This window comes from Bactrocera oleae, chromosome 6 (assembly GCF_042242935.1).
Source record: "Bactrocera oleae isolate idBacOlea1 chromosome 6, idBacOlea1, whole genome shotgun sequence".
Taxonomy (NCBI): Eukaryota; Metazoa; Arthropoda; class Insecta; order Diptera; family Tephritidae; genus Bactrocera; species Bactrocera oleae.
This window is the reverse complement of record NC_091540.1, coordinates 63,061,294-63,075,623: the sequence shown is the minus strand read 5'-3', so window position 1 is coordinate 63,075,623 and position 14,330 is coordinate 63,061,294. Positions and strand designations below refer to the sequence as shown.

The 14,330-nt window shown below is 32.2% G+C and overlaps 1 protein-coding gene across 1 annotated transcript in view; it reads right to left on the bottom strand.

The window, feature by feature from the left end:
- ko (Stork-head domain-containing protein knockout) overlaps nt 1–14,330 on the bottom strand; it is a 280,842-nt gene that overhangs the window by 187,648 nt on the left and 78,864 nt on the right. The window contains exon 3 of the mRNA XM_014229640.3: nt 8,941–8,976. The gene's annotated coding sequence lies outside the window, so the exon portion shown is untranslated. The remainder of the gene's footprint in view (nt 1–8,940; nt 8,977–14,330) is intronic.

Here is a 14,330-nt window from a genome sequence, read left to right as displayed (position 1 = left end):
ATGCGTTGCTGCGTCAAGCTCTGTTTGCTTTCACTACACCTGGTGAGATCTGAAACTTTTTACTCTAGTGCATAGTAAAATCTCGGTAAAAAACTTGAAGTAATAAAACAACGGCTCTTTGGCTAAGTGCAGGTCTAATACCCTAAAAATAATTTATTACTCTCAGCGGTAACGAGAGCCGCGGAAGTATAGCAGTTGGCTATGTCAAAAGCAATTTGAGATATCGATTTAAAATTTGAGTATATTATTTTTAAAGGTATAACATATCGAAATATGAAAAAAAAATTTTTTTTCTCATAGAAGTTTCCAGCAAGAATCAGATTATTCCGGATGCAATCGAACGGAGTTTATGAGGTTTTCCTCAGTTGTCCAGAGAAAAAAAAATTACAAAAATCGCTAAGCCAGATATTATTCATATCCAGCGCCAAGCTATATTATGTTTAAGAAAAATAACCACTTAATTTGATTAAAACGTCACACATGTTAAACAACAAAGAGAGTTTAAAGGCAGGTAGAATGTCGGAAATCACTAAATCGGCTATGTTGTGGTTAGGGGATGACCTGGTTTGTTTGCATGAACATATGACCTTATGCAAATATGCTCGAGAAGTTGTTTCCATGCAATTTTATGAAGCTAACTCCGACATATTCGCTGCTTGAATAACGAACGTCATTATATATGCTATATGAGAGATGGGGCAAAGCGTGGACCGATTTCACCAAATCGGCATTAAGCTAAAGTATATCCAATATTATACATTCATTTAAATTTGGTAAGAAATCTCCCATATTTAACGATGTATACTAACCGGAACTTTGAAATTCTTACATAAGATATATAGGAACTAATGGATATGTTGACCCGATTTTATCATTATCAATATTATATACTAGGGTGGAGCGAAATTTCTTCTTTTTTCTGGACATCAAAATTCTCTTCGCATTTATGGAGAAATTACCGAATTTTACGGTTTTTGTTTCATTTATTTTAACGCTTAAAGAAAGCATGTTGTCGTTTAAGACTGTTTTAAACTCCAATAATGAGCTCAAATTTTTTTTATAATTTGAGACCTTTTAATTGGCCAAAAAGAGGACTCTCCACAGCTTCTAGAACACTTATCAGGATATTTTTTGTACTTTAAAAGTGAGTGGCTAAATGTTAAAAAAAAATTTTTTTCCAAAAAAAGCAAAGAAAAAAATTTCGCTCCATCCTAATATAAATACTTCGAAAATCATTATTATAACTTACAGATTGACCAATATATAAGGTATAGAGACAATCGTAAGTTTGAAATTCGCATATAAAATATTTGGAGGTTAGGGGAACTATTGACTTGATTTTACCCATTATTGACTCGGGTGCACATTTGTATTAGGAAAATATGTCATGCGAATTTTATTAAAGTGCCTCACAGATTAAACGATATTTTCGGTAAAAAGTCAGCCATAAACAAAGGGTTCCACATAGTCGGTATCTGGGACCTTGTAAATATGGAGGCTGATTTGACCAATCTAGTATGAGACGTGCTATACCTTGAAAACTCTATTTGTGCTAAATTTTTTTACGATGTCTTCATGGGTACTTGATTTATATATTGTAAAGTGGAAAAATCTGAATTTAAAATTTTGTTATGCGCGAAACAGTCAGTCCGATGGCGCAAGTAAATATTATGCACTAAATTTGATTGAAATAGGACGGGTATCTGCTGAGTTAGGGATTTCACTTAAAAGTGATCGACGTCACGCCCAGTCCGATTTAGATACTACAAGTATATCGAGAAATGAACTTATCAATTGGACTCTGATACATATCATTAAATTTAACTTCATTAGACTACTTTGGATATAAGTATGCCAAGTCAGTCGTCTCTAGTGATAAACCAACTGCGACTGATCAGTTGAAACCTAACTTTTGGGAGCAAACTTGACGAAATAGGAATGCAATGCTGAAGTAAAGTAAAATTAAACCGAGTGGATGGATTTTATACATAATTTTTTAACACAAAAAAACGAAAACAACAAAAGTTTTAGTCATCTAATTTTTTTTTTTTTATTTAGAATAAAAGCAATTTTTCCCTAAAATTAGCACTTTGAAGCCGCGTTAAATTTTCTGATATACTTAAATATCGTCTATGAAATAAATTTCATAAAGCACTTTTTATACAATTAATATTGAGTTTTTTCTCAAATTATTAAAAATAGTTTAACTCCCTATTAAACTCGTAATATCATCAAATATATTTATTACCACTTTTCATCTGTTAAAATAGTAAAGCTTTCAAGTAGTGCTGAACTCATAAGCAAAATAAACACCTATCAGACTCAGACATTTATCCAAGAGATCATTAATTTCTTTTAACTCTGCTGGAAAGTGAATTTGGTCAGCTATTAATCTCCCGACTGTGACGGCACAGCTTGATTATTTGTAGCTTAATATTTTCTCTATGCTTACTTCGGTATATAATTATACTAGTGTGGAGCGAAAAAAAATTTTTTTTTTTTGCCTAGCCTGAGGGTAAAATTTGTAGATTTTAAAAAAATAAAATTTTTGGACAAAAAAAATGTATTTTTAACATCTATAGGCGGTTTTCAGTTTTAAAGTAAATTTTCGAGTTAAAAAAAAGTGTTCTAGAAGCTGTGGAGAGTCCACTTTCTGGCCAAAAAAAGTTATCAACTTAAAAAAATTTTTGTGGTCAATATTGGAGTTTTAAAAAAAGTCTTAAGCGACAACATGCTTTCCTTATAACTCGAAATTTACTTTAAACCTGAGTGGGCCTCTAGATGTAAAAAAATTTTTTTTTTTGTCCAAAAAGTTTCTGTTTTTATAATCTATAGGTTTTACTCTCAGGCTAAGCAAAAAAAATAATTTTTTTCGCTCCACCTTAATATATACTATGTACGATTATGTATACCTTTACATGTATGTAATTGTAAAGGATTGTTACTATTTCTTTTTTTATGGTGTCCAGCAATAATCATCAAACTTACACGAAGCACTTCAATTTAAATTGTCCGCATGTGTCTGTATTTTGGTGTATCATTTAGTAATTTGGATATAAATATACATACATTTACTCATACATACATGTGTGCTATATATCATAGACGATTTTCTACTAAATGCCGCTTGGGTTCCATTATATACCTATATAATTTTATTGCCGCTTTTATTGTTTTGTCGGTTTTACTTATTTTATGTCCCTTTTAAGCTTAACACAAAAGAGTAAACTCTTTTTCCCCGCTGTTCGAATATATAAATATAACTTTATATAATATTTAAGAACAAAAATAACAACTGTGATATATTTGGTTCACGTAGAGTGGTAATTGTTATTTTTGTGCAGATGGAATATTTTAGTTTGATTTCAGGAGCTTTTCAAGCTTCTTAAACACTAAACACAATCCAATGTGTGATTAACTCGTGTTTATTGGCTATTTCGGAGCTTAGCGTTAAACTCGAACTCGAACTTTTCTTAAACACTATTTTTTGGGGTTTATGGAAATTCAACTCTGTATTGCTTAAAAGAAATGTAAAATTTTGACAGTTAACCTTTGTTTATATACTATATAGTAAATTGAATACCTAACAATATGTTGAAGTAAACTCAGAGTTTGCTTAAAAACTCCTATGACAGCCATTGGCAGAGGTCCAAAAATCCCTAAACTCGATCTTATTTTGAGAGCCATTGATTTAAGGTTTTTGAGGTTATTGTTGTAAAGTTATGAGTATGACTTCTGGCTTGCATTTTATTCATAATATGAGTGAGATATTGAGTACTCTCAAGATGTTTAGCATTCTTTACTCGATCCGGAAACCAAATAATGAAATCAATGCCACTTCTTATGCAATGTATCTCTACAATACTCGTTTATAAAAATTTAGCACATTGTATGTATGTATCTACATACTATGCTCAAAAGTCTACTGTTATGTAGTAAAATTTTAATTTACAGTAAGTTCATGTTGTATACTCGTACATACCTGATAACTGTTGGGTTAGGTTGGTATGAGTACAAGTAGTCACGATGTCATTGATTAGAACAAACAAGAAACACTTAGTTAATCAAACAGAGACCACCAGGTAATTTTTTAAAAACACAAGCAAGAGTGGAGTAGGTTAATATAAGGGTGGGGCATTATTTTATGAATGCTGTTCTATAAAAGAAAAAAAAAGTGAAAGTAGTCAATGCTAATAAGCGTATGGCACATTACATCAAATATATAGTTTTATAACAGAAAAAAAAAAAAAAATACCTGAAAAGTTCGAAATTACATACAAAGTAAAAAAAATTTCGTTTATAGTTTTTTCTACGTTCTGACATTTACTTTTTGCTCGAATTATGATAACAGCTTTAAAATAATTAAAGGGCAATAAAAATAAGTATTATACTTGTGATTAATCTTTTATAATGTGACAAGATTTTTGTCAAGCTTTCATTGAAATATTGATGAATTTTCTGTTTACAAAAATAGTTTTCTTCAAAAATTGTTTTTTAAATAATACGATTATATTTAAAATATTTTTTTTCTTCGAAAAAGTTATTTTTACGTAAAGAATTTACTTGTAATCTTTATGAATAAATTAATAAAAATATTAAAACAAATTTTTCATAATTTTTTAAATTATGTATACGAAAATCTTTATTTAAAATTTTTGTTTATAGGTGGTTTTTTATAAAAGTATTTACTCGTAATATTTGTGAATTTTTATTTAAAAATATTAAAACAAATCTTTACATAAATTTTTTGTTTATATGTGAGTTTTATAATAGCATAAGCATTTAGTTTTAATATTTATGAATTTTTTTATTAAAAATATTAAAACATAATTTTATAACTTTTTTTTAAAGGTAAAAAAAAACATTTTTATTTAAATTTTAAAACTATTTTTTAGAAAAATCTTTACTTTAAAACAATTTGGTTATACATTTACTTATGATTTTTTATATGTTATAAATAAGTGCCACCATAATACATACTTATAACCCTATTTGGGTTTCTTCACATAAGCATTTAATTATATAATATTATTTATGATTTTTTTATTTGAAATATAAAAAAAAAATTTAAAACTTTTTTCTTCAAAAATTATTTTTATTAAATTTTAACGATAATTTTTTTTTCGAAAATCTTTATTTAAAATAGATGGCTTTAAATATATTTTTTTTTAATATTTAAAAATATTTTTTTCCGTTAGTCTTTATTTAAAAAATAGTTAAATTAAATTTTTTTTATATGTACCAAAGAAGTACCACCTTAATACATATTTATACCAATATTTGAGGTTCTTCGCTTGAGCATCCGCTAATTAGAATAAGTAAACAATTTTATCGCACCTCGATCAAATGTCAAATATGTACATGACATTTTACTTATGTTTATGAAGCACTTAAACACTTTGATAGGTGGCCTCTGATTCCAGTAGTCAATAATTGTGAAAACTCCTCAACACTACTACAAATACAATTTGAGGCGCAATTTTGTTGCAGCAACTCTATTAACTTTACTTATTGCTGGTTGCGATTCCTCATATATAATATAGCCAACACTTTGTCTAGGCCAACAACAAAAATAATATTGACTCTTATTGCAACATTGTCGTTGGCAAATATGCTCGCATACGCACATAAGTAGTGCTGCACTTTCCAAACAGCCATCCGGTGATGCCACATTTTCCATTGAATAATAAAGCATCTGCCTGGTTTTAGTGTGTGTAAGTATGTAAGTTATTATGGAAGTAATAAAAATTGACTTTGTGACCGTCAGCCGCCAGGCTACTAGTTGACCAACGCAAAGTAAGTGCAAGGAGAACAACAAACAACATATACTCGTAATAGTGAACAACAACTGCAGTGGCATCCACAATTTTATTGCCACAACCAATAACAGCAATGTCAACAATTCCCATGCGTTGCCACACAATCGAATTCGAAGCGATGCCGAACAAGCCATTAATGCAATTTTAATTTCTAATTGTTTCTATAGGATATTTTTTTTCTCGTATTTCGTTTGCCATTTTTTTATGGTTATCATTTAGCGAGTGTTAGTTATTATTTATTTACCTTTTATGGTAGCACACATAGCAGGCTCATGCATATTTCATAGGCGCGTTCAATGCAAACAATGCGAAATTGCTTTGGAAAAGTGAATGAAAACTTTAATGATTCACACCGTTATGGGGATGATAAAATTGGCTATAGGCCATGAAATGCAGTCGATTGCAGTTGTGGCAAGGTGACGGCCACGGAAAAGCTCACCCGTTGCTGGTAATGCTATTTAGTGGTGACAACTTTCCTTTGTTGGTTGTTTAACGAAAGCACCTTTCTCAAAATAAAACTGAGAAAAAAAAGCATAAACAAGAATTTATAAAGAAAAGGTAAATCTTTAAAATTTGTAAACGGAAGTACAAATATGTGTTGCGTAAACAATATTTGTCAATATGTTGTATTTTGTCAATTACGGAAGTAAGTCATTTAAAAACTATCGTAAAAGTATTGGAAATTATTTTGGAAAAAAATAACAAGTAAAGTCATTGCTTCGCAATTAAAATGGACGCGTAATTTGAATCAGAAGACAAGTTTTCGAATTGAACGTCTTAAAAGCTTTTAGCCGCTTTCGAGCTATGAAGAGCTTTTGTGAAGCTTTTTATATTAAAAAATATGCAGTGATATTATATAGTATATATATATGTATATGTTGTAAAATAGGCAGAGCTTTTCTGAAGCTTTTTACCTAGTACAATTTGCAGAGCTTTTATGGAGCTATCTGCTAATTACATATGTATAATACAAATTTTGAATATTTAACCTATTTTTGGAGTATATCGCGCTAGACTGATTATATTTATGTTTTTATTGCTAACTTGTGAATATATAGTATATTTTATCTTCATCATGGTCTGAATATGTTAGGTTTGAGCAAAAATGTTTGTGTATGATACTGGAAGCGAAGTACCGTTAGTACTTTTTGATATTATTTTAGCACAATATTCAATGTGGGTTAACAAAATTAAATAACTTCAATAAACTAACAACAAAATATGGAGAGCAATCGCCCTAAATATCTGAGTAAAAACAAATACCTTCAATAGCACGATGATTGGATTCGTTTGTTGACTAGTTCTGTGGAGATCATTCAGAAGGAGACTACAAAGCCATGAGTGGCGAAGCAAGCAATGATAAGCTTTCTCACGTCGTTTTTTTGCGTAAAACTCATAAAAAGATGATGCTAAATTTGGACTCTTTGAATTTAGCTCTACTAGTCAGAGTTTGGTGTGATAAGGATTTACAATTACAAAAAGTACACATTCTAGAAAAAAGTAAGTTTGAGTTCATATTATTTATATATTTTTCTTTGGTATTATCTCATCCCCATACCCCTGAACAGGGTATAATAAGTTTTACAGGAAGTTTGTAATGGCACAGAAGCAAGCATTGGATTTCTATAAAGTATATATATCAATAATCAGCGTGACGTGCTGAGTTGATAGCTATGTCCGCCCGTCTTTTTATCTGTATATAGGCGAACTAGGCTCTCAATTTTTGAGATATCGCTGTGAAATTTTACGCATGTTTTTCTACTCAAGAAGCTGCTCATTTGTCGGAGGCGCCGATATCGAACCAGTACCGCTTATAGCTGCTATACAAACTGGCCGATCAAAAGCAAGTTCTTGTGTGGAGTCTTTTGTATATGTGAAACGTATTATAGCTTTGGTGCCATCGATGCATACCTAAAAGACTGGTTGTAGTGCCACATTTTTTATTTATAATGTTTTAATTTAAATTATTGCATAAAAGCAGTGTTGAATTTATTGTTGCGACTATAGTAAACGTGGACTTATACACTTATTACCACAATAAAAATATTTTAACTTTAACATAGTGAAATGTTCGTATACATATATGTATGTATATATTAATATAACGAATCATGTAAGCACCAGTGAAAAATTAATTGCCTCAGCAATTATGTAATTTTGAAGCTATAAACTACTTGTAAGAAAGACATTAAATAAGAGAAGAGTAAGCAGTTGCATTGGTAGACAAAGAATGTCTAACTCTCTGTTTGTATTCTAAAAATATAATAGCAGTTAGTATGTAGAGAAAATTGTCATTAAAATCTTATCTTAGCACACTGACCCCACTCGCCACGCCACGGCCGGACGTTCGTTACAATTCATAGTCAGTGTTGGTGAGTTTCTTTGGCTTCCACCAGATTTTCGCTTGCATTGTTCGCCACAAATGATGACAGATAAAGTCAGCAAATTTAAATTTCTTACTACCGGTATAAATGTTAGGATGCCTGTGTGTGTCGCTATGTCTGCACTTAATGAAGTTTTAATTTGAAGACATAATTACAAAGGAAACACGGGCATAAAAGAATTTTCGAATTTAAGAATTTTAGAATTTTCACTTGGTAGTCGAAGAGAAGCCACTGACAACGTCCCTTCTTCATTATTCGCGCCACAGAGCATGCGCAGAGCGCCAATGCCACAGCGACAGTTTATATTTACAATAACTATATAATTATGTACTGGTGAGTCTAAGATGAAGGCAGTTTAAGATTTTGTTGGTTTGTTTGACGTTGTCGTCTGTCCGGTCGCTACAGTGCGGAAGTGAGCAGTTTCTCATGTTTCCGCGCAATAATACTTTGTATGTGTGTGTTCTTCATTCAGTGATAATTAGCTGGTGGCTGCTGGCGGTTGGTGAAATCAAGTAGTCTTAAAGGTGTGTACTACAAGCAATTAAACTGCCACCCACCATACCGCAGTTGACCTGATTACTTTAATGTATGTAATGTGTTCACTATTGTGAAGTTTTGACAATTTTTAAGTGCCAAATATGTGAATAGAATAGAATATTTTCATTGGTGCCAGTCTTACCATATGAAAGCCGAAAATTATTCTTAAAATAAATACATATATGTTGGAAAGTACTCACCTCTACAGTTTCAAGCGATGTTAATGAAGAGGTGATCTGTAAAAATAAAAGAAAAAAATTTTTAAAATGTTGCTTCAGATATAGCATATATTCAAAAGGGAAAAAGATATCTTGTCAAATACAAAATATTTCCATACAAGCACTTAATTACAATCGTTCAGTTTGTATTTCAGCTATATGCTATAGTGATCCGATATCGGCGATTCCCACAAATGAGCAGCTTATTGTGGAGAAAAGGACATATGCAAAATTTCAGATCGATATCTCCGACGTTGGTGGTTCATTACTGTATGGTTGGGAATCAAGCCAGCTCAACAAGCTGATCTGCTACTTAGCTATAGTGGTTCGATGGGTGTAACAAACATTGTTGCAAACTTAATATTTGTTTACTGTATGAAAATTTTCGAAACATATACAAATTCGTATCAATCTTCATGACATTTGTATAAATCTATTTATCTAAATGTCTTCTGTTATATTTTACTTATTTTCACATTAAAATTTCTTTGAAAAATTACGATAAAATTCAAAAACCAATTTCAACGAAATCTCTTCATCAGAAGTATGCCATTATTCATTAGGCAACACATAAAGTTGAAATTTGTTAAATGTTTTCGTAAATATTTTGCATATTTTACTGCCTTCAAATATCAAATCGTACACGCACTAATTTCTTTTTATCTCCAAGTCTATTATATATGAGCGCTACGCTTAGAGTCTGCTACGTTTTTCAGCGATGAAATTTATGTACATCACTTGTCAGCGTTGCAACTTTATGAAATTTATGCCTTTGACTTTTGCTTTCATCTCGTGATGCCACTGACGTTGGCTGCAGCGATGCCAATGACGTTGTCGAGACTGAGGCCTAGACTGCGGCTGGTCGTAATGGAGCGAGTGATGGTGCTAGTGATGGTGCTGGTGATGGCGAAAATGCACTCATTGCGGTGCGAGCGAACCCATAAATCATCGCCTAAAAAGGCAGCAACGGAAGAAAACCGATTTTTGCGAGCGCGTTGCCGGTGAGGAGGGTGGAGGATAGCCATATGATAAATGGGATTTGCAATGCAATGCAGATTTGTTTGTTTTGATTTTTATTGACGTAAAATATAAATAAAGTAAGATTCGTAATAAATAGTGTGTATAAAAATGTCGCTTAAAAATCCATATTGATTTGTCAAAACAAAATCATATGGCAACTTTTGTTTTCGATATCAAACCACTCTCTCTTTCGCATTCTCGCCCTTGTACGCTTGCATTTTCACTAGCAAAGTGCTTAGCGTATTTTATGGTCACATTAAAGATTTGAAGGGAAGTAATTGCAGGTCTACAATATATATCTATATATATATATATATAAGTATAGGTATTTATAAATCTATGTGTGTATATATATATATATGTGTACGTCTAAGCATTTATATAGATTATTATGCGCGCACGCCTCCGCAACGAATGCGCTCCATTTGCATTAAGAAAAGCATAAATTTGAATTTTACGCCACAGTCGTCAGTGTGGCGCGTCCACCATAAAGCGGTGGCGGCCAAAACCAAAATGTGCGGCAGACAGACAAACATATCTGGGCCTTCGCATCAGATGTACGACTGTGCCGGTGACAATATCGTTAGCCGCGACTGACAATCACCAAACAAGTGTGCTGCGTGCAACCACATTGCTTGTGGATCGTTGTGGTTGTTCTGCTGCTTGTTGTTGTTGTTTTCGTATGGTGGCCGTGCCACATCGGCGTGGTGGGTGGCTTTTATTGGTTCCACTGTCGCCAGCGGCAACGCTGTGCCGGTACAATTAACATAGCAATAACAAAAAAAAACACCATAATACAAACAACAACAATAATAGAAACAACAAAATAAATAAGTAGACTACAACAACTAAAATATAAATATAAAAAAAACAACAATTGCCACCGTTAAAGTGGCTGCCGCTGCTGCTGACTGCAAGGCCTGTCGCTGTGTTGTTGTTGTTGCCAATAGTTTACTTGAAGAGACACGGCCATCAATGGCAGGCGAAATCAGTCGCCATCAAAAGTAGTTGCGATTTCTAAAAAATTTGCATTTAATTGGATGTTGGCGCTGACGACAATCGTGGATGTGCTGTCGTTGGTGACAAGTTTTGTTGCTCCGCAGTTGAATAGTGTTGCATGTGTGATTGTATGCATATGTATCTATATATTTATATCGATGGAATTGAAAGCAAAATTGTTTGTCTCGTTTACATTTTGTTTATCTTTTCACTTTCGCTTGTTCTACTTTTGAAAAACATCTTTGAAAACTAATTTTGAAGCTGAAAGTACTTCGAAATCATAAAATATCTATGTTATGACACCACCTTTTTCATGCTGCTATTAGCTAGCAGGCTTAATTGATAATCTACATATGTTTATTTTTCTATTACTTCGAAAATCATTTCGCCCATCAGGAAAATATTCGATTTTATTCAAAGCAATACCAAAAATATATGTGGTGGAAAAGTAAAAACATAGCATAAGAAAATCTTTGAGATTATAAGAATGTGTTGACTTGCCACACATTTTATAGTGTCAATTCACCACTTGTGCGCAGCTTTTAGGAGTTGTGATGCTTTTTTGAAGGTTTTAAGACTGGAAACCATAAAGGAAGGCTTTGAAAACTGAGTTAATATGATTGAAGACTATCAAGCAATTAGAAGCAGTCAAAGTCTTTGAATAATCATTTCCGACGAATGACCGTTAACAAACATATGGGTCATTCCATGTCAAATCGACAAATAGTTGGACGCAATCCCACAGATTCGAAGGAATTTTGGTGGAAAGTTTTGTCTTAAAAAATTTTGTCTTAAAAAATTTAAAATTTTGCTGATTTTCCGATTTTATGAGTTGATTTATTTAATAATTCAGTAAACGACTCTATGATAAATAAATAACGCTGGTGCGTTTTCAGAGGACACTTAAAAGTATGGGAAATATTTTTTGAATTTTTCAAAGTCATAAAAAGTAACCATCGCCGAAAAATGTTGGCCTCAACATTTTTTATATTATACCCCTAACATATCAAACATTTTTTTGTAATTTTCGGAGCGGTGTTATTTTTTGTTTCAAAGATATGAATTTTTGAATTTCGGCAAAATAGTTTTTATTTCTATTTTTTCAACTCACCTCAAATTTCGGTATTCATGTTATAGAATAATGATATTCAACAAAAAAAAGTGAAAGAATCAGATGGAATTCAAAATTGTGTAATATGGGAAGTAGACGTGGTTGTAGTCCATATATATCATGGTATCATATGAACTACATAGGAACAAAATGCTGCAAAATTCATAAGAACGCAGCGGACCCGCTGCCTTGACCACATGGAAAGAATGTTAAATTAAAGAGCATCGATAAAGTCTTTAAAAAACAACCATATGGGGAGCGAACTAAGCGCAGATCAAAGAAAATATGCAGCTATCGGTGACCTCAAAGAGAGGAACTGAGGACGCGTTATTGGATCGGAAAATCTGGAGAAAAATAGTTGCCAAAACAATAGGACTATCTTGCTAAGGAATAAGAAGATTTTTGTGGCATAGTATACCTAACTTAGAATCGGAAAAAATCGCTAAAATTTTCGAGCATTTATTTTTGACAACTTTCGACGTGGATTAACTCAGCAACTTTGCTTCGATGAACTTAATTAAACTTTTAGCGTTTAAGTTTCATCAAGTATCAATATTTATCGAATCAGTCATCCAAAATCAGTTGTTGTTCCGGAAACTATTTCTGCTGTACGCGAATTGATATTGCAAGATCTCCATGTGACCTATCGTGAGATTGAGGCAACAATAGCCAGTATAAATTCAATGTTGCTTGAATATCTGACTGTAAAAACAATTTGTGCTTCGTTAAATCCCACACAATTTGTCCAACGCTCAAAAAAATGCTAATGTCGATTGGTCCAGAGAAGTGCTAAAAAATACGATAGCGGTGCTTTGAAATACGTCTATGATATCGTGACAGGTGATAGATCGTAGACTTACGCGTATAAGCCTGAGAGTAAACAGCAGTCGACTGTAAGGATGTTTCAAAATGAGCCGAACAAAAATTGTTGGCATACGAAGCAGCTTCAAACAAATAGTTGCCTGTTTTTTTTTTGGAAAAACTGGACATGTCGCAACCATACCACTAGAATAATGCAGAACAGTAAATTCTGATTGGTGAACAGCAATTTGTTTGCCAGTTGTCTTTCAAGAAATCAATAAAATTAATCGCCGAAGCCGGGTCACTCTTCACCATGACAGTGCGAACTCTTACACATCGACTGAAACTACTGAATTTTTGGGTACACAAAACATCGATCTGATGAGTCATCCAACGTATGGTCTTGACTCGGCACCAAATTACTTTTTATTCCCGTACATAAAAGTTAAACTAAGATGTCAACGTTTTTCGACACCTGTAGGGACATTTGATGCGTTCAGAACACATGTTTTGTATATGAGTAGCAGAGTGCCAGAGGTGCTTCGAAAATTGGTTTAAAGTCATAAAAACGTGTATATGAACTAATGGAGAATATTTTGAAAAACGATAAAGCGATTTTCGATGGTAAAAATTTGTTTTTGTTAATTAATCCCGAAATATAAAAGGCAACCTTCGTATTAATAGTTTTTATTAAGGAAATATGTACAAATATCAGCAAATCAGAGTTGTCATTACCCAAAAAAAAAAAAAAAATTACTGGTCCGCCTGAAGCCAACGAAATAATCCGCCCAGTCTCTTCAATGCCAAACCAAAACTTAAATTAATTGAACGCCTCCATCAAAATCGGTTAACTGTCTAGCTGTCTAGTCGCAGACCGGAAAGGTTACAAAATCACAGACTTTCGGTGATGATGTTGGTGTGAATTGAAACAATTTATGTGCGAATGCTTTGGGCAATATATAATATTGAAATATGATATACATATACATTAGGGTGGAGCGAAAAAAAATTTTTGTTTTTAAACCTGAGGGTAAAATTTGTAGATTATAAAAAATAAAATTTTTAGAAACTCACTCATTTTTTAAGTAAATTTCGAGTTAAAATTTTTTGGACAAAAAAAGTGTTTTTTTGATTTAAACTCTTCACATTTATTTAAAAATTACCGAATTTGACGGTTTCTGACTTCAGCATTTATTTTAACGCTTAAGAAAAGCATGTTGTCATTTAAGACTATTTTTAAACTTCCAATAATGATCATAAAAACTTTTTTTAAGTTGATATCTTTTAACTGACCAGAAAGAGGAATCTCCACAGCTTCTAGAACACTTACCAAAAATTTTTTACGATATAAAAATTTTAACTCGAATCTTTACTTTAAAAGTAAGTAGGCCGCCTCTAGATGTTAAAAAAAACAATTTTTTTAAAAAATTTTATTTTGTTT